Raw genomic sequence first — 20,821 nt, forward strand, 5'->3', positions numbered from 1 at the left:
AAATGTTAAAGAATAACTCAGGACAATTAGCTAAAGCATTGAGAGTTTCCCTTTTTTGACAGTATTTTATTTTATTTTATATTTTTGTGGGTACATAGTAGATGTATATATTTATGGGATACATGAGATATTTTGATACAGGCGTGTAATGTGTAATAATTAGATCATGGTAAATGGGGTCAAGCATTTATCATTTGTGTTACAAACAATCCAGTTATACTTTTTTTTTTTTTTCTTTTTTGAGATGGAGTTTCACTCTTGTCACCCAGGCTGGAGTGCAATGGCGTGTTCTAGGCTCACTGCAACCTCTGCCTCCCAGGTTCAAGCTATTCTCCTACCTCAGCCTCCTGAGTAGCTGGCACTACAGGCACGTGCCACCATGCCTGGATAATTTTTTTTGTATTTTTAGTAGAGACGGGGTTTCACCATGTTGGCTAGGCTGGTCTCGAACTCCTGACCTCAGGTGATCCACCCGCCTTGGCCTCCCAAAGTGCTGGGATTACAGGCGTGAGCCACTGCACCCAGCCTAATTATACTCTTTTAGTTATTTTTAAATGTACAATTAAAGTATTATTGACTATAGTCCCCCTGTTGTGCTATCAAATACTAGATCTTATTCATTCTTTCTAACTACTTTTGTACCCAAGAAGCTTCCCCATTTCCTCTCCCCACCCTCTCCACTACCTTTTGCAGCCTCTGCTAATCATCCTTCTACTCTCTATCACCATGAGTTCGATTGTTTTAATTTTAGTTCCCACAAATGAGTGAGAACATGTGAAGTCTGTCTTTCTGTGCCTGGCTTCTGTCACTAACATAATAACCTCCAGTTCCATCCGTGTTGTTGTAAATGACAGAATCTCATTCTTTTTTATGGCTAAATAGTACTCAATTGTGTATATGTTCTATATTTTTTTTATCCATTTGTCTGTTGATGGACACAGAAGTTGTTTCCAAATCTTGGCTATTATGAATAGTGCTACAATAAACATGGGAGTGCAGATACCTCTTTGAAATACTGATTTCCTTTCTTTTGGGTATATTCCCATCAGTGGGATTGCTGGGTCATGTGGTAGCTCTATTTAGATTTTTGAGGAACCTCCAAACTGTTCTCCATAGTGGTTGTGCTAATTTACATTCCCACCAACAGTGTAGGAGGGTTCCCCATTTCTGCACATCCTCACCAGCATTCGTTATTGCCTGACTTTTGGATAAAAGCCATTTTAATTAACTGGAGAGAGAGGATGTCTCATTGTAGTTTTGATTTGCATTTTTCTGATGATCAGTGATGTTGACTACTCTTTCATATAAGCATTAAAGGTTTACTCTTAGGTGAGTAATATACAAGGAAGAGCAGGTCTCATGAAGACTGACACCCAGTCCAAAGACAAGGGTGGGCTTACAAGGGCAAAAGTCACACAGTTTCATAAGGAGAGGTGATTGGTTTCAATGGTTTAAAAAAGTCTTTAGCTTGTCCTCTCGGGATTGTTTGGCTGTAATGGAACTGAGCCCCAGTTCCATTTGTGCTTTTTGGAAACTTTATGGACCCAGTAAATCCACGAAGTTGAATCCAAGTGAACAGTTGAAGCACAAATCACAAACACAAAATGTTCCTCATCAGGTTAGGGGTTTGTTTTTCTTTGTTTGTTTGTTATGGGTTTTTTTCTGATTCTGATCAATTTTCCCAGAAGCATTTGCTTTGCTTCCTTCTTCTGGGACCCTAACTGATTGATTTTTGCATTTTATTACTCATCCAGGCTCAGAGCCAAGCAGGGTGTAAGTTCATCTACACATGCTCAAGGCTTAGCAAGAATTTCCTTTATCATCTCACTTTGACAGGTGGACCTGTGTCACAGAGGAATTAAGTAACCTTCCCATGGTCACACAGCTGGTAAGTCATAGAGCCAGACTTTGGCAGGTGTGGTAGGTAATTTATTTTTCATGTGAGTCAATTTCTTGCTGCCATTCTAACCTTTAGGTACCCATATGGGCCAATCCTTCCTAGTCAAGCAGGTTGACTTCAGAATTAGTGCATTTAACCACTTTGCTGGACTGCTTCAAGGGGAAAAAGAGATTGAGAGGGGAAAGGAGGGAAGAAGAGAAAAGGGAGGTGTTCCTCTGTGTGTATTAAGAGCATGTACTGGCCGGGTGCGGTGGCTCAAGCCTGTAATCCCAGCACTTTGGGAGGCCGAGACGGGCGGATCATGAGGTCAGGAGATCGAGACCATCCCGGCTAACACGGTGAAACTCCGTCTCTACTAAAAAATACAAAAAACTAGCCGGGCGAGGTGGCGGGCGCCTGTAGTCCCAGCTACTCGGGAGGCTGAGGCAGGAGAATGGCGTAAACCCGGGAGGCGGAGCTTGCAGTGAGCTGAGATCCAGCCACTGCACCCCAGCCTGGGCGACAGAGCAAGACTCCGTCTCAAAAAAAAAAAAAAAAAGGTATGTACTTTAGTGGCAAGTAGATGTAGGTTAAAATCCCAGATCTGGGTGAATTGAGCGCTGCTGCTGGGTGGTGGAGTCACCACATCACCACCGAGAACATGGTGTTCTACTTCACCAGCAGCAGCGTTAATTCATTTCCCTACGCTATTTACATAGAAAAGGATAAATATGAAAATGAAGATCTGATCAAGCATGGCTGGCCTGAAGATATCTGGGAGATAATATTGAAGACATTTCAAAGGAAGTGCCCACCTTGTGGAGGCCAGTAGCATTCAAGGCTGCAAGATGAACCACATTAATGTGGTATATACGCCACGGTCTAACCTGAAGAAAATAGCTGACATGGATGTGGGGCAGATAGGTTTTCACAGGCAGAAGGATGTAAAAATTGTGATAGGAGAGAAGAAAGTAAATGAGATCCTGAACCAATTAGGAAAGACCAAAGTGGAGTGGTTCCCAGACCTAGAAGCAGAGAAAGAATGCAGAGATCGTGAAGAGAGGAGTGAGAAAAAAAGCCCAAATTCAGGAAATGAAAAGGAGAGTAAAAGAAGAAATGAAGAAGAGGGAAATGGTTGAACTTAGGAGCTATTTGCCACTAATGAAAGTTGAAAATATGTCTTTAAATCAGGATGGCAATGATTCAGATGAATCCATGTTAAAGGAGAACAGGACCTTTGAAAGATGTGAATGTAGAGACAATTGCAGATCTTTTGGTTTCATCTGTGTTCTGAAGTGTGAAATACAACCAAAATTCTACCTTCATCCTACCCAGAAATTATTGATTTTGGAGATTTTGGAGTTTTAAAAAAATTGTGCCTTTTTTACTGATAGAAAAGGATCAGCTATGTATAAAATAGTTGAACTTGACAGCATACAACTTAAAGCGGAAATGTTTTTGCCAGAGCGTGTCTTGGTACCTTGTGAAAGCTGGCTGCCCTTGTTCTTGAGATTGACTTTAAAATGAACCACCATTATGGAAAACAGTATGGCGATTCCTCAAGGATCTAGAACTAGATGTACCATATGACCCAGCCATCCCATTACTGGGTATATACCCAAAGGATTATAAATCATGCTGCTATAAAGACACATGCACACGTATGTTTATTGCGGCACTATTCACAATAGCAAAGACTTGGAATCAACCCAAATGTCCATCAGTGACAGACTGGATTAAGAAAATGTGGCACATATACACCATGGAATACTATGCAGCCATAAAAAAGGATGAGTTTGCGTCCTTTGTAGGGACATGGATGCAGCTGGAAACCATCATTCTTAGCAAAATATCACAAGAACAGAAAACCAAACACCGCATGTTTTCACTCATAGGTGGGAACTGAACAATGAGATCACTTGGACTCGGGAAGGGGAACATCACACACCGGGGTCTATCATGGGGAGGGGGGAGGGGGGAGGGATTGCATTGGGAGTTATACCTGACGTAAATGACGAGTTGATGGGTGCTGATGAGTTGATGGCTGCAGCACACCAACATGGCACAAGTATACATATGTAACAAACCTGCACATTATGCACATGTACCCTAGAACTCAAAGTATAATAATAAAAAATAAAATAAAATAAAATAAAATGAACCAACTCTGAAAAGTACTTCTGTTGCTGTGGTCTATCCCTGAAAACAGATGTCTTGAAACACTTTTCATATTCTTAAAATAATCTTCACTTTTGTTAAGAAGAACATGTTGGTGGATAATTATGCTAATGTTTCCCTGTCCCTGATTTCCTGATTAGAAAAAAGGACGTATGGGTTTTGAAAAAGAGATTTTCAGAAGATTGTTGGCTTCAGTATTCACGTTCCATCATGTCATCTGGGTCTGTTAGTGTAGCGACCCTCAGCGCAATCTGTCCCAGCTTTTACGTCCTTGCTTCCTCTGAGCAGGGGCCTCCTCCATCTTAGTATCATCATATTTAAAGAAATTGATGATGTTCATCAAGGTGGGGCCTGTGGCGGTTGTTGCCTGAGCACCAAGTAACCCAAGTCACCTATGCAACAACTTCTGGGCTCTAGAGTAATTTCCTAGCATTGAGGGTAAAATAGGATGGAGTGCTCCATTGATCATTTGGGAGATGTAGGTTACGTGATTTGTGCCTTGGGATGCAGCATGAAGCAGAAGTCCATATTGCAATTATGATTTTAGAAGGAAATAAGCGTTTCACTAGCCAGCCAAGAAATTATTTTCTTTACTTTGAAATCATATTTGAGTTGTAGCCCCAGAGTTCAATTTCTCATTGTAGATTCAGTAACTTACTATATAACATTACTTGTCACTTGAACCACCCACTATCTGTTGTGATTCTGAGCAGAAGATGTCTTTTGACTGCAGTATGTAAGGCAACTCCTGCAGAAGGAGACAATACAAGGAGAAAGAGAACAAAGCCTGCAGGACCAGAGGCCTACAGATGGACATTTTACTCACACCCATAGCAGCAAGAATGACCTCCTGCAGCAGATATTCCACCGTAATATCGCTTTGGAACTGTGGGCAAAACCAAAGGGCCAGTGTTTCCATTTATTCCATGTTGGTATATGGGGTTGAACTGGAAAATTCCCTGAGGCATAATTCATTGGCCAAATTTCGAGAGGGTGTAGAATATGACTTTAGAGATGAGTGGTTTTGTGTACGTGTCTAATGATATTCAGCCTGACGTTCTGCAATTTTAAAAGTTATAACAAAGTATCATTTTTCATCTGAAAAAAAAAAATCCCAGATCTGCTTTTTGCTATTTACAAGTTATGTGAACTAAGCAAATTATTTAGATTTTCTAAGGCTCAGTTCCTTCATCTGTAAAATGGAAAAAAAAAAAAGTAAATAACCTAAAAGGGCACTCAGTTTAATTTATTCTAGATGGTTTTTTAAACAGCATACCAATTTATGATCCACGACTGCCCCCTAGAGGTAAAATTAAAATACTGCCCCATAATTATGCTAAATATAATCTCTGAAAGAAGGTGCAGGCTACAGCTGTGATTATAGGTTCAAGTTGACAACAAGACTCATGAGACAGAAATAAATTGTAACCTAGAATACAAGGCAGAAGATATGGCAGATGCTGCATCTTCATCTCACCAGGTGGCCCAGCAGCTACCCAAGTACACATGTCCCGTTGTCATTCATCCACAGGGCACTTACAGCTGCCATGGGTGAGCCAAGGTGTGCAGCGATCACTTTGACTCATAGAACCTAAAGCCTTAGCCACACGCAGTGGCTTACACCTGTAATCCCAGCACTTTGGGAGGCTGAGGCAGGAGGATCTCTTGTGCCTAGTCTGAGACCAGCCTGGGTCTCAGGCAAGGCCCTGTCTCTTTAAATAAATAAATAAATAAATAAATAACCTGAAGCCTCTATTTCCCACCAATATTTCCTACCGTTCCCAGTTGCATAAGCAACTGTACGCTCACTGACAATGCCTCCAGACCCATGCGCAGTTCCACACAATTGTGTAGTCAGCATACGCAACATCGCCTGTTTATGTTAACTCTGCAGTTTCCAAGGAAACAGTATTGTGGAAGACCAAGGTCAGTGTCAGGCAGGCTTGCATCAGCCCCAGCTTGATATTAATTTTCCCTTTACTCACAGAAGCATAATTTAACATTAGGAAATCTTTCCCTGTGATTTGCCAATTAACTGATAAGAAAAAAATCATACAATCCTCTCAAAAATGCAAAAAAAATCATTCAACATAACTAAATGTGGATTCATAATTTACAAAAAAAAAAAACCCTTAACAAATTAGGAATAGAAGGGAATTTTTTCAACCTGTTAAAGCGTATCTACCCCCAAACATAAACTTTATGCTTGAAAGTTTGGAAGCATTTCCATTAAGTCAGGAACAAGATTGCTATCAGCACTACTATTCACTATTATGCTGGAGCTCTTAGCCAGTGTAATAAGATAAATAAATAAGACGTGTTAGCATAGAAAAAGAGAACACTATCTGTATTTGCAGGTGATATTACCGTCAATGAGAAAATCCAAGAGAACATAGAGAAAAACTATTTAAACTAATAAGAGAGTATTAGGCATAAAAGATACCTTTCCCAGGGTTGATAACAACTCTAAGGCATCCAGGAATATATCTCACAAAGGATGTACTTGATCTTCATAGAGGACAATACAAAATGTTTTTAAATATATAAAAAGAGGCCGGGCGCAGTGGCTCAAGCCTGTAATCCCAGCACTTTGGGAGGCCGAGATGGGCGGATCACGAGGTCAGGAGATCGAGACCATCCTGGCTAACACGGTGAAACTCCGTCTCTACTAAAAAGTACAAAAAACTAGCCAGGCGAGGTGGCGGGCGCCTGTAGTCCCAGCTACTTGGGAGGCTGAGGCAGGAGAATGGCGTAAACCTGGGAGGCGGAGCTTACAGTGAGCTGAGATCTGGCCACTGCACTCTAGCCTGGGCGACAGAGCGAGACTCCGTCTCAAAAAAAAAAAAAAATATATATATATATATGTGTGTATATATATAAAGAATATAAATAAAGGAATAAATGGAGCGATATTGATGGGAATACTTGCTATTATAAAGGTATCACCTCTCTCCCAAAATAAACCTACAAATTAAATTCATTCCAATACAAACTCAGCAGGATTTTTTGTTGTAACTGGATTATAGATCCTAAAGTTCATATGAAAGAGTAAATGTCCATGAACATGCAAGATACTTCTGAAAGAAGAATAAAATGCCAGATATAACGATTGAATGTTAAACTACAGAAATTAAATAGAGTTAATTCGGACCAGCCTAAAGGGATAGAGAGCCCAGATACCGTCCAAACACATTGGTCTTTTAATCACCTACAAAGCCTCACATGATCTGACCTCATCTCTCCAGCCACTTGCCTCAGCTCACTCTACTTCAGCCACTTTGGCCTTGTTGTTCCTTGAACTTGCTAGGCCAGAACAGTGTGGGCTCTTGGCACTGACTTTTCCCTCTGTCTGGAATATTGTTTGTACAGATAATTCCCTTACCTCGTTCTGGTCTGCATTTCCATATAACCTTCTCAATAAGACCCACCCTGACTTCTCTGTTTCGAATCATCACTCATGTCCCTAACTCAGATCCCTCTTGCCCCTCCTCTACTTTTTCTCCACTCCTCACAGGACTTATCACCTTCTAACACCCTGAATAATTTACTTATTGTGCTCATTTTTAAAAAACATCCATCTGCCCCTGCTAGAATGTAAGCCCCACAAGGGTAGAGGTCTCTGTTTTGTTAGATCTCAAGTACTTTAACAGTTCCTGGCATATAATAGGCACTCAGTAAATACCAGTGGAATAAATCAATGGAACAAGGGCATTTCCAGTAGTAATAAATGCTATAAAGCAAATAACACAGAGGCATGTGACAGAATAACTGGGGCAGGCTTCTATAAATTGATTAATCAGGGAAGAACTCTCTGACTGGGTGACTTGTAGTGATAGGCTGGTAAATATTTAGCAACTGACTCTAAAACAAAAGCCCTGATTTATAGCTTTTGCCTATTTCCGTGGTGTAAATATTCCCACCATGGCCAATTCGAAGTTACTAGCGTAACATCACTGAATAGGGGGTTGGAAAGAGATGCACACACCTGACTCTCATAAGCCAATGCAAGCCAGCTCCAACACACCACTGCACTTGTATGGAATGGGAAAGCTCCATACAGGATTCCTGAGTGAATCACTAGAATGTAAACACCTGGGATTACAGGTATGAGCCACCACGCCCAGCCTATTATTATTATTCATTTTATTTCATGATTTTACTGGAAATGATTTTGTCATATGAAAAAGAGGGACAGGATAGGATTTCCTGTATCCCCAGCACCTGGAATATTTCCTGGTGAATTACACTTGCTTAGTAAATACTTCTTGAATGAGTGAATACATACATAAGTGTAGGAATTTCTTCATTCCCTTTTACCCAAGTGAGTACCTAGCTTATTTGCCACCTGGAATGGATAACTTTTTTACTGTCCCTCTTTTTCATATGACAAAATCATTTCCAGTAAAATCATGAAATAAAATGAATAATAACAATAATAATAATAGGCTGGGTGTGGTGGTCATACCTGTAATCCCAGCACTTTGGGAGGCCAAGGCGGGTGGATCACCTGAGGTCAGGGATTCAAGACCAACCTGGCCAACATGGTGAAACCCTGTCTCTACTAAAAATACAAAAATTAGCTGGGTGTCGTGGCGGGTGCCTATAATCCCAGCTACTCGGGAGGCAGAGGCAGGAGAATCGCTTGAACCCTGGAGGCAGAGGCTGCAGTGAGCCGAGATTGTGCCATTGCACTCCAGCCTGGGCGACAAGAGCGAAACTCCATCTCAAAAAAATAATAATAATAGTAATAGTAAGTCCCAGAAATTAAAAAGCAGAGAGTAAGAACTTTTGTCTAAATAAATAAATAAATAAATGCCAATATAAATGAATATTATAATACAAAAAGGAAAAGAGTAGTTAATGAATAATTTTAATTACATTAATGTGTTTTTTTGAAAAAAGGAAAAAACCTTATACTCATTTTGTTCCGTCATGGTAATTAATATTACAATTATTATTTTTGAGCCTTAACTTCTGCAAATTTGTCAATGACTGTGTCTAAATTTATCTTTTTTGCATCCTTATGTTCAATAGACAGTATAGACAGATTTTTCTTTTCCTTTTTGTGGGGGATTTTCTAGTAAAAAATGGAAAATCTGCTAGACAAATTCTTAAAAAGCTATAACACATAAGTTTTTCTATCTTCACTCAGAGTTGATTGAAAAACCCATTTTATTAATTTCAAATCTAAAAAGATTCTTTCACATGAAGCAACATACACACAAATACTTAGGAAAAGTCTTAAGCCTAGGACAAATTTGTCAAAGATTCATAAAAATCCCATCTCACAAATTCCAGAGATTAAAATTCTGTCCATGTATTTATTCATTGGAACTTATTCAAGTAACTTTCAAATGTCTCCTCAGTCAAAAAAATTCCATTAAAATATATTTACCAGAAAATTTATCAAGTATTTATGTTATATTTGTTTCAAATAAAAGGGTTTCACTTCTGCAAAAATCAGAAATTTGCTAAATCATGATGAACATTAGCATTATTAGATCCATTTATTTAGAATGAGTGTCCAGTCCTCTGTGAAAACAATTTAATCATACAAACATTATCATTTTTATTTCTTCTGGTAGTGTAAGACCGACATCTTTTTTTATTATTATTTTTGAGACAGAGTCTCACTCTGTTGCCCAGGCTGGAGTGCAGTGGCATGATCTCAGCTCACTGCAACCTCTGCCTCCTGGGTTCAAGTGATTCTCCCACTTCAGCCTGCTGAGTAGCTGGTACTACAGGTGTGCGCCACCATGCCTCGCTAATTTTTGTATTTTCAGTAGAGATGGGATTTCACCATGTTGGCTGGCTGTTCTTGAACTCCTGGCCTCAAGTGATCCATCCACCTTGGCCTTCCATGGTGCTGGGATTACAGGCGTAAGCAGCATCTTTTGTCGTTTCTCTCAGTATTCCTCTTTGGACTTCTTTTTTTCTACGCAAATATCCATTTCCTTGCATTTTGTTGTTCCATAATTAATGCCCGCCTCCATAATTTTGTATAGCAGTTGAAAGTGATTAATTTTTAAATAGCTTTATTGAGTTGTAATTTACCTATCATGAAGAGCATCCTTTGTAAATGTATAATTCAATGATCTTTAGTAACTCTATAAATCACAATCCAGCTTTAGAACATTTTCATCATCTCAAAAAGTTTACTTGTTCCCATTTGTAGTCAATCCCTGCTCCCACCTCCAGCCCCAGGCAACTATTGATCTGCTTTCACTGTCTATAGATTTGACTCTTTTTGGAAATTTTATAAAAATGGAATCACACAATATGTCATCTTTTGTGATAGCTTCTTTTACTCAGCAACGTGTTTTTGAAGTTCAGCCATGTTGTAGCATGCCCTTTTTAAATTGCTGAATGGCATTCCATTATGTGGATATTTTCTTTATGCACTCACCACTTGATGGGCATTGCATTATTATCACATTTTAGCTATTTATGAACAATTGTGCTAGGAACATTTCATGGACACGTCTTTGTGTGGACATATATTTTTATCTCTCTTGGGTAGATATCTAGGAGAAGAATTGCTAGGTCATAGTTAGAGTTTAAATTTTAGTAGGTGCCAAACTCTTTTCAAAGTAGTTGTACCATTTTATATTCCCATCAGCAGTGTATTTTCTTTTTTTGCTGAAGTGCAGTGGCAGGATCATGGCTCACTGCAGCCTCACTCTCCTGGACTTAATCGATCCTCCCACCTCAGCCTCCCAAGGAGCTGGAACCACAGAGCACGTGCCACCACGCCCGACTAATTTGTGTGTGCATGTGTGTGTGTGTGCGCATGTGTGTTTTGTAGGGACATGTCTTGCTATGTTGCCCAGGCTGGTCTCAAACAGTTGGGCTCAAGTAATCCACCTGCCTTGACCTCCCAAAGTACTAGGACTACAGATGTGAGTAGTATATCCATTTTCGTTTTAATATGCATATACCAAATGACTAAAGACGTTGAGTATCTTTTCATTTACTCATCAATTCTTTGTCTCTTCATCTCTCCTCTGGTGAAATGTCTACTCAAATCTTTTGACCATTTTTATTTTTATTTTTATTTTTTTATTTATTTTTGAAATGGAGTCTTGCTCTGTCGCCCAAGCTGGAGTGCAGTGGTGTGACCTTGGTTCACTGTAACCTCCGCCTCCCGGGTTCAAGCAATTCTCCTGCCTCAGCTTCCCAAGTAGCTGGGATTACTGGCGCCCACAAGGATGCCCAGCTAATTTTTGTGTTTTTAGTAGAGATGGGATTTCACCATGTTGTCCAGGCTGGTCTCAAACTCCTGACCTCAGGTCAGCTGCCCACCTTGGCCTCCCAAAGTGCTGAGATTACAGGCGTGAGTCACTGTGCCCAGCCACCCATTTTTAAATCAGACAATTTGTCTTCTTATTACTGAGTTGTAGGAGTACTTTTTATACTTATCTCTAGTAATATTTCTTATCTTAAAGCCTATTTTGTCTGATATTAATACAGCCAATTTAGCTCTCTTAGGGTTCCTGTTCATATGATATATCTTTTATTATCCTTTTACTTTCAACCTACTTTTGTCTTTGAATTTGACATGTGTCTCTGATAGACAATATATAATTAAATCCTGCTTTTTAAAACATTTAGTCTGACAGTCTGTTTTTTCTGTCTAGCCTATTCACATTTAATGTATTTATTGGTATGACTGGATTTATGACTGCCATTTTTCTATTTGTTTTGTATATTTATCCTGTCCTGTTTCTCTGCCCTTCCTTGACTGCCTTCTTTTGTGTTAAATTTTTTTAAGTGTACTGTTTTAATGTATCTATTGATTTTTTTTTTTTTTGAGACAGTGTCTCACTTTGTTGCCCAGGCTGGAGTGCTGTGGCACAATCTTGGCTCACTGCAACCTCTGCCTCCCAGGTTCAAGTGATTCTCATGCCTTAGCCTTCCCTGTAGCTAAGATTACAGGTCTGCACCACAGTGCCTAGCTAATTTTTGTATTTTTAGTAGAGACGTGGTTTCTCCATGTGGAACACTCCTGTAATCCCAGCCACTCAAGAGGCTGAGGCAGGAGAATTGCTTGAACCTGGGAGGTGGAGGTTGTAGTGAGCCAAGATCACACCACTGCACTCCAGCCTGGGTGGCAGAACAAGACTCTGTCTCAAAACACACACACACACACACACACACACACACACAAATAACAAAAACACAGTTTGATGACAATGTGTTTAAATGTGGATTTCTTTATGTTTCTCTTACTTAGAGTTCCTTGGGTTTTTTTAATCTGTAGATGAATTTTCAAATTTGGAAAGTTTTTGTCCATTAATTCTTCAGATATGTTTTCTTCCCCTTTCTCTTTTATATTTCTGGGACTTCCATAGACATCATGCTTTGACATAGGTTTGTGTGCTTCATGATATACCACAGATCTGAGGTTCTATTCCTTTTCTTTCATCTTTCTCTCTCTTCCTCAGATTAGATTATTTCTATTCTACTATCTTCAGGTTCACTGATTCTTTCTTCTGACATCTCAGGTCTGCTGCTGAGTCCATTTAGTGAATTTTTCATTTGTTATTGTACTTTTTGACTTTAGAATTTCCATTTAAGTTTTGTTTATAGCTTCTAATTCTTTATTGAGATTTACTATTTGTTGAGTCTTTGACATTAAATTTTTTTATTTCTCTAAACATAGTTGCTATAAATTTTGTAACGTATTTATAATAGCTGTTTTAATGTCTTTGTTTGCTGAATACAACACCTGGTCTTGAAAAGTGTCAATTTTCTATTGATGTGGTTTGTTCTGAGAATGAGTCACATCTTCCATTTCTTTGCATGTCTCATTATTTTTGTCGAACACTGGATTTTAAAATAATATGCCGTAGTGACTCCAGATTCTGATTTTTCCCCTGAGGGCTGTTTTATTGCTGGTTAGTTTTTTGTTTCGTTTTAAAACAGGGTCTTCTCTGTCTGCCAGGCTGGAGTGCACTGGCAGAATCACTACTCACTGCAGTCTTCACCCCCGACCCCTAGGCCTCAAACAATCCTCCCATCTCAGCCTCCTGAAAACCTGGAACTATAGGTGCATGCCATCATGCCTGACTAATTTAATTATGTTTTGTAAAGATGGGGTCCCACTGACGCGGAAAAAGTTCCCTTGTGCCCCTTCACAGCGCGTGTGATGGGGGTGTGGCTCACATCTTCGATGCCCCGCTGTCCAAACCTCTAGAGGAGCATACAGACGGGGAGGCTGCGGGGATCTGACCCCACAGCAGTGTCTAGGGGTGAATGTTTACAGCTGAAGCCCCAGTGGGCATGTGTTACAGGGTGCTCTTTTAGTTTGCCATCTATAGGTGGCTTGTGTTAACCAGCTCAATTAGACCCTCTACCTTGTCGAAAGGACAGAGGGCTTTCCGTATACTGGGGTTCTTGCCTTGGTGTACCGGAAGAATCGGATCACACGTGGGCTTGGAGAATGAGTGCAAGGTTTTATTGCGTGGAACTAGCTCTCAGCAGATGGGGGAGCCAGACGAGAGATGGTTTTCCCCTGGAGCCAGGCACTCAGCAACCCAGACTCTCCTCTCACTGCCCCAGCCACACTCTACATTGCTCTGTCAGGGGACTGCCAGCGTGCCGGTCCCTGTCGGTGCAGCCTTCTTGACGTCCAGCCACCCGTGTGTTCCTCCGCTGATGTGCCTCTCTCTACCTTCAGCTGCCTCTGTGTTCTTCCACCGATCCGCTCCTCTCCATGTGCAGCAGCCTGTGTGTCTGCCAGCTAGGGTCTCAGGGCTTTTATAGGCACAGGATAGGGGCGTGGCGGGTCAGGGTGGTCTTTGGAAATGCAGCATTTTGGCAGGAAAACAAAAATGCTTGTCCTCATCCAGGGCCATGGGAGTGGAGCCCTAGCCAGGGACCACATCCTCCTCTACCCAGCACTTCCCTCCCCTCATTCTGTATCATTTAAAAGTGACTATGCTCGGGCAAGGTGCGGTGGCTCACCCCTGTGATCCCAGCACTTTGGGAGGCTGAGGCGGGTGGATCACGAGGTCAGGAGTTTGAGACCAGCCTGGCCAACATGGTGAAACCCCATCTCTACTAAAAATGCAAAAACTTAGCTGGGCGTGGTGACATGCGCCTGTAATCCTAGCTACTCAGGAGGCTGAGGCAGGAGAATTGCTTCAACCCAGGAGGCAAAGGTTGCCGTGAGCAGAGATGGTGTCATTGTACTCCAGCCTGGGCGACAGAGCAAGACTCTGTCTCATAAATAAATGAATAAATAAATGGGACTATGCTCTTCCTTTACCAGCATTTCCGTATTACCACTATGTTGCCCAGGCTGGTCTCAAACTTTTGGGCTCAAGTGATCCTCCCACCTCAGCCTCCTTACGTGCTGGGATTATAGGCACGAGCCACCATACCTGGCTGATTTTGTTTGCTTGTTTATTATTTGTTTTGCCTTTTAGAAACTTACCTAGATTAAATTTGCAGAATCGTCTCTCTTAGCAGTGTTTTAGAGCTGTGTGTCTCAAGTATTTTTTGTTTGTTTGTTTCTAATTCTTCTTATTTTTTAAAATCTTGGCTTCCTAGGGGGCACCCTTGTGTCTGAATATCTTAGTGGTAAACCAATGATTAGTCAGAGGTTTTACTCAAACACTTTGTGCCAGCAAGCCTTCCACTCTTTGCCTATAAATCTGTGTGTGGGTTGAGGAGTGCATTCAAAGTTTGAGCACTTTCCAAGTTTTCCCCAGGTTTTCCTTTCCAATGGGCTTTCCTGGTACTTACTTTGTGTGGATAGTCTTCAGTCTGCCAGGAATGTGTGCAGAGGTAGAGCCCTCTTGGGCCTTGCCTGTACGTGTGGTGCAGCCTTCCAAACAGCCAGGGATGTGGGGAGAGCTCATCCAGTCCCTCTTCAGTTTTCTTGTTTCCAGGATCTCCTTGTTAAATTTCTGGCTTGGCTGCCAAGTGGGACTGCAACCTCGGGCTAGCAGAGCTGTGGGCTTTCTCAGTTCAATTCCCACTGAGCTTGATATTCTTACTGAGAATATTACTTGGCATATGTTTTTCGTTCTCTATTCTAAATCAAGTCAGCCCTTTCCAGCATCAGCGAAACTGCTGTTTTTCACAACCAGCTCTGCCCTGGTAGCATGGCTGTGCCATCTGCACCGGACAGGGAGCAGAGAGATGAGAGTACCAGGCAAGAGCACCGCAGATTGCCACCATTCTTACCTGAAGTTCAGCAGTTTTTCATGAATAACCATTTCTCAACTTGTTGTGTGCATTGTCAATTTCTAGCGCCCTGAGATGTCTGTCTTTGACAATTCTGTCCAGTTTTATAGTTGTTTTTCATGACAGAGTTTGTGAACTCTTCATTCCACCATCACCAGAAGTCCTGCCCAATCAACGATTCTTTTTATTATGGCAAAATACACACAACACAAAACTTGCCATTGTAACCATTTTAAAGTGTGCAATTCAGTGGCATTTGGTACTTTCGCAATGTTGTGCAACCCTTATCAGTATCTAGTTCTGGAACCGACCCATTAGTCCCATAGATAGTTTTATTGCATGAATAGGAATTGACCCTTCTGGTCTTAAGGCTTGAAACTTACATTTGTTTTATCTGAGTTTCTTCATCAGGAAATAACTTTCAGGCCTCTCAAAAAAAGTATCAAAGAATGGAAACTCACCAAATCACCGCATTCCAACAATGAGATGCCAGACCCCTCATTCACCATGTTTGCTTCCTTGCCCCTCCCCAGTCTGTTTTCTTACACATCATTACATTTCTCCCCTGCTATATAAACCATTAGTTTTAGTTGGTCAGGGAGATGGACTTGAGACTGAGCTCCTATCTGCTCGGCTACAGCACCCGATTAAAGCCTTCTCCTTCGTTTTCTCAGTCATCGGTTTTCTGTGCTGTGAGCATCAGGACCTAGACAGAACTCCTGGTGTTTCAATAACAGTTCCAGAACATTTTCATCCCCCGAAAAGGAAACACTGTGCCTAAGCAGTCATCATAAATGGAATCATGTAATACGTGGCCTTTTGTATCTGGTTTCTTTCACTTAGTGTAGTGTTTTCAAAGCTCATCCATGTTTTAACATGTATCACTGCTTCGTTTGTTTTTATGGCTGAATGGCATTTTACTATATTGATATACCACATTTTAAAATCCATTCATTTGTTGATGGATGCTTGGGTTATTTCCATCTTTTGGCTATTGTGTATGGTGCTGCTATGAACATTTGTGTACAAGTTGTTGTGTGAACATTTATTTTCTATTCTTTTAGGTATATACTTAGGTTGGAAATGCTGGGGCATATGGTAATTATGTTTAACTTTTTGAGGTACAGCCAAACTATTTTCCACAGTGGAAATTTGTACATCATTTAACATTCTTACTAGCAATGTATAAGGGTTCCAGTTTCTCCACATCCTTGCCAACACTTGTTATTTTCAACTTTTTAGGATAGCCAATCTAATGGATGTGAAGTGGTATCTCATTGTGGTTTTGATTTGCATTTCCCTAATGACCAATGTTGATCTTGTCATGTACTTTTTGGCCATTTGTTTATATTCTTTGGAGAAATGCTTATTCAAATCCTTTGCCTGTATATTAGTAAGATTGTCTTTCTATTGTTGAGTTGAAAAAGTTCTTTACGTATTCTGGATACTAGATTCTTATCAGATACATTAGTTGCCAAAGTTTTCTTCCATTCTGTGGGTTATCTTTCCACTTTCTTAATACTGTTGTCTGATGTGTAACAGCTTTTAATTTTGATGATGTCTAATTTACCTATTTTTTTCTTTTGTTGCTGTGTTTTTGATGTCTAGGAAGACAATTACCAAATCCATGTGACAACTGTAAAGCTTACTATTTTACTGTACATTGTTTAAGGCCAAGTCCCACTGTTTGCAAATGTTTTGTCTTAGAATCTTCATCTAGAACTTCACCCCAGAAAAAAGATGACTTGGAAAAGAAAAATCACATACAACCATATTCTCTTTCATTAAATCTATTGTTTAAATGCAATCTGTAGTAACACAAGGCTTAGAGACACAAACTGTGACCACAGTGATCTTGAAGGAACTCAAACTGTTCTGAATCAGTAAGAACTTGCCCTCCAAATAAGCACATCTAGCTCAGTCCAGGTGTCTTAGAGACCAATTGTATAGTAAGATTCCCAAATTAACTTTTATATAGAATACAGTGTTTATTAATGATAAGCAATAAAATGTGCTAACTTGATTTATATTTAAGAGCATCCACAGCAACTATTTCAACTTAGAAACAATTGAAAGATTTTTTTTCAGGAGTGTTTTGTGACTGATATTGTTCAGAGTTGCATGAGCATGATGATAATAAAAAATGACTGACTTTTTCTTTTTCTTTTTTTTTTTTTGACACAGTCTCCCTCTATCACCCAGACTGGAGTGCAGTGGTGCAGTCTTGGCTCACTGCAACCTCCACCTCCCAGGCTCAAGTGATTCTCGTGCCTCAGCCTCCCAAGTAGCTGGGATTACAGTCATGTACCACCATGCCTGGCTAATTTTTGTATTTTTAGTGGAGACAGAGTTTCATCATGTTGGCCAGGCTGGTCTCAAACTCTTGGCTTCAAGTGATCCACCCACCTCAGCCTCCCAAAGTGCGGGGATTACAGGCATAAGCCACTGCACCGGGTTTTTTTTCCTTTTTCTTTTTTCCAGACAGGGTTTCACTCTATCACCCAGGCTGGAGTGATATGATCGTGGCTCACTGCAGCCTTGACCTTCCGAGCTCAGGTCAAGAGCTTGACCTCCTCCTACCTCAGCCTCCCAAGTAGCTGGGACTAAAGGTGTATGCCACCATGCTAAGCTACTTTTTTTTGTATTTTTTGTAGAAACAGGATTTTCAACCTTGCCCACGCGGGTCTTGAACTCCTGAGCTCAAGTGATCCACCCACCTCGGCTCCCAAAGTGCTGGGATTACAGGTATGAGCCACCACGCCCGATCAAAAGTGACTGACTTTTTAATTGTTTTATTACTGTTTTAAAGTTATCTCCAGACAACACACCTCCGTATTGTTAGCACCCAGAATGGACTGCTTCTACTGCCTCTTAAGATGTCATTACTTTTCTTGGAAAAAGTGGTTCTCAAAGTATAGTCTCCAGACCAGCAGCTTCCACATCACCTGGGAACTTGTTAGAAGCGAGCATTCTTGGCTTTGCCCAAGACTGACTGAATTAGCAACCCTGGGAGTAGAGCTTAGCAACCAGTGTTGTAACGAGCCCTCCAGTGATTCTGATGCAGTTTCATATTTTAGGACCACTATGTTAGAGTATGGAACCTGCCAGACCTAAGAGACTAGAGTTTAGGGCACTGGTAAATGCAGCCCTATGAGGTTGTGGTGTAAGGCAGAAAAACAGCCCTAGGTTTTGGCAGACTTGGACATCTGTCCCTCCAGCTATCAGTGAAGAAAAGTGTCACTGAGTGGCAGATAGAATGTTTTAGCTTCTAGTCCCTCAAACAGTCTCCGTGATACAAACACTGACTCAGTTAAGAATCAAAGGAAGACTCTTGGAGACTGATTGCTAGGAGTGATGAACTTGAACTGGGTTTTTTCTTTTCTTTGGGAATCCTGCAGCTGTGCGGTATGTAGCACCTGTGCGGTATGTAGCACCTGTGCCACCACACTCACACTCACTGCTCCTCCTTGTGCTGCTGCTCTGTATAAATACACCTCCGATGTTGGCAGCCCACGGCCTGTGATTCAGCCTCTGTAGCGGAGCCCAGGCACCCTATGTGCTAAGAATAGCATTTTCCATTTCAACTTTATTTGCAAGAAGGTTTTCTCTATTTCATTCATCAGATATTAAAAGTCTACTAAATACCAAGGAATTGTGCAGTGGTATGGGATTACAGTGGTAAGCAAACTGACATGGTCCCTGCTTTCAAAATGCTCTTTCTCTGGTTGGAGAGAAGGGGTTTTAAAAAGTAAATGCATCCTCTATTTTTGAATATTTTTAAAAATGTAAATGCAGCCAGGCGCTGTGGCTCATGCCTATAATCCCAGCACCCTGGCTGGCTGAGGTGGGAGGATCGCTTGAGCCCAGGAGTTCGAGACCAGCCTGGGCAATGTGGCAAAACCCCGTCTCTACAAAAAAAAAAAAAAAAAAAAACGGAAAAATTAGCCAGGTGTGGTGGTGCACACTAGTCATTAGTTCCAGCTACTCGGGAGGCTGAGGCAGGAGGTTGAGCCCAGAGGTTGAGGCTTGAGGCTGCTGCTGTGAACCGTGATCACACCACTGCACTCCAGCCTGGGTAACAGAGTGAGACTCTGTCTCAAAAACATAAAAAGTAAATGTAAATACAAATTGTGCTAAGTGTGACTATGATGTCTAACTGCTCCCCTCAGAAATATAGGAGAATGATGCTTCCCACACTGCCATTCATTTCACCTACTTAAATTCATTTCACCTTACTTCCCATTCATTTCACCTACATTTCACCTAGCTTTCTAAAGCGATTTCCAGAACTTAATGCCACGTGAAAAGATACGAAGCCTTTCTGCTGCCTTCAGGGACCTGCTTCTAGACTGGAGCTCATCACTGACATCGTATGCTAATGTTTCTAGAGCATTTAATGAAAGAGGCATTATGGCATATAATAATTATAACTGTTTTGGTATTTACACCTTTTGGTCCAATCATTTCTGGGCATCCCTCCAAAGGAGATAATGTGGTCCTTAGAAAAAAGCTGTGCTGCTAATGATAGTTACTGGAGCTTTATATATTCAATCAACAAATTAAATACTCAGTTATTACTTTGCTAATGTGAGTAAATTGCTTGACCTCCCTGGGTGGCCTGGGTAAAATGGGGAGATAATCTCTATCTCAAGTTTGTGACAACTAAATGTCTGTGGAAATATCTCCCTAGCACTAGGCCCAACACAGAGTAGGTGTGCTCTGTATGGGCTCTTTTCACCTCCTCTTTCTAATTACGTTGCATGTTATTATACATATGATGAGAATCTATATAGTTTTTCTGTTTGGTTGTTTTTTTGAGATGGAGTCTTACTCTATCACCCACGCTAGAGTGCAGTAGCGCCATCTTGGCTTACTGCAACCTCTGGCTCCTGGGTTCAAGTGATTCTCCTGCTTCAGCCTCCCGAGTAGCTGGGACTACAGGTGTGCACCACCATGTCCAGCTAATTTTCGTGTTTTGAGTAGAGCCAGGGTTTCACCATGTTGGCCAGGCTGGTTTTGAACTCCTGACCTCAGGCGATCCGCCCACATCGGCCTCCCAAATTGCTTGGATTATAGGCATGAGCCGCCACACTCAGCCTCATAGTTATGTTTTTTGAGACGGAGTTTCACTCTGCCGCCCAGGCTGGAGTGCAATGGTACGATTTCGGCTCACTGCAACCTCCGCCTCCCAAGTTCAAGCAATTCTTCTGCCTCAGCCTCCTGAGTAGCTGAGGCTACAGATGGACACCACCACGCCTGGCAAATATTTGTGTTTTTAGTGGAGGCAGGGTTTTGCCATATTGGCCAGGCTGGTCTCGAACTCCTGAGCTCAAGAAATTCACCCACCTCAGTCTTCCAAAGTGCTGGAATTACAGCCGTGAGGCACTGCGCTTGGACGAGAATCTATACAGTTTTGTATCACCCCCACTCCCCTCACAATGGGCTGAATTTGGTCAAAAACCATTACTTCTCCCCTTCCCCTGGATTCTGAATGGTAGCATTCAGGTGTCAAGTGGTTGGAGTGTCCTAACTTTGACCACCATCGAGTGCTATCCTTTCCTTGGGTGCTAA

The 20,821-nt window shown here is 41.2% G+C and overlaps 1 non-coding gene and 1 pseudogene across 1 annotated transcript; one reads left to right on the top strand and one right to left on the bottom strand.

The window, feature by feature from the left end:
• Positions 1-2,427: 2,427 nt before the first annotated feature.
• LOC108586507 lies at positions 2,428-3,496 on the top strand (annotated as a pseudogene).
• A 5,629-nt stretch (positions 3,497-9,125) lies between these two features.
• Positions 9,126-9,187, bottom strand: LOC116272108. The gene has a single exon (XR_004180822.1). It is a non-coding gene; the product is annotated as a U7 small nuclear RNA (small nuclear RNA).
• Between the last annotated feature and the right edge of the window lie 11,634 nt (positions 9,188-20,821).

Source organism: Papio anubis, chromosome 1 (assembly GCF_008728515.1).
Source record: "Papio anubis isolate 15944 chromosome 1, Panubis1.0, whole genome shotgun sequence".
In the NCBI taxonomy this organism is placed as follows: Eukaryota; Metazoa; Chordata; class Mammalia; order Primates; family Cercopithecidae; genus Papio; species Papio anubis.